This window comes from Lipotes vexillifer, unplaced genomic scaffold (genome assembly GCF_000442215.2).
Source record: "Lipotes vexillifer unplaced genomic scaffold, Lipotes_vexillifer_v1.1 scaffold871, whole genome shotgun sequence".
NCBI lineage: Eukaryota > Metazoa > Chordata > Mammalia > Artiodactyla > Lipotidae > Lipotes > Lipotes vexillifer.
In genome coordinates, this window is record NW_006771782.1 from 1,085,168 (window position 1) to 1,085,715 (window position 548).

Sequence of the window (548 nt, forward strand, 5' to 3'; positions counted from 1 at the left end):
TCTTACCTATCACTTTGGCTCTCACTGAATTCTTTCTCTCTAGACATAAAGAATATGAGCTTCATTAAGTCCTGTGACCAGATATATGATTTTAATCAAAAGACAGTGGATTCAAGTCCCAATTTGGGTTGTACGGTTTCATATCTATGCTGTACACGCTACCCACCCATTAGTACAGGAAAAAACAGTGTCTACAGTAGGCCTTCTGTATCCATGGGCTCTGCATCCTTGGATTCAATCAACCTCAGATTCAAAATATTCTGGAAAAAAAAAATTCAGTAAAGTTCCAAAAAGCAAAACTTGAATTTGCCATGCACCAGCAGCTGTTTACATAGCATTTACATTGTACTTGCAATTACTTACACAGTATTTACATCATATTAGGTATTAAAAGTAATCTAGAGATGATGTAAAGTATACGGGTTGATGTGAGTTGGTTATGTGCAAAAAAACACTACACCATTTTATATGAGATACTTGAGCATCGGCAAATTTGGGGATTGGGGGGTGGGAATCTTGGACCAATTCCCCCCCCCCCCCCCCGGGGA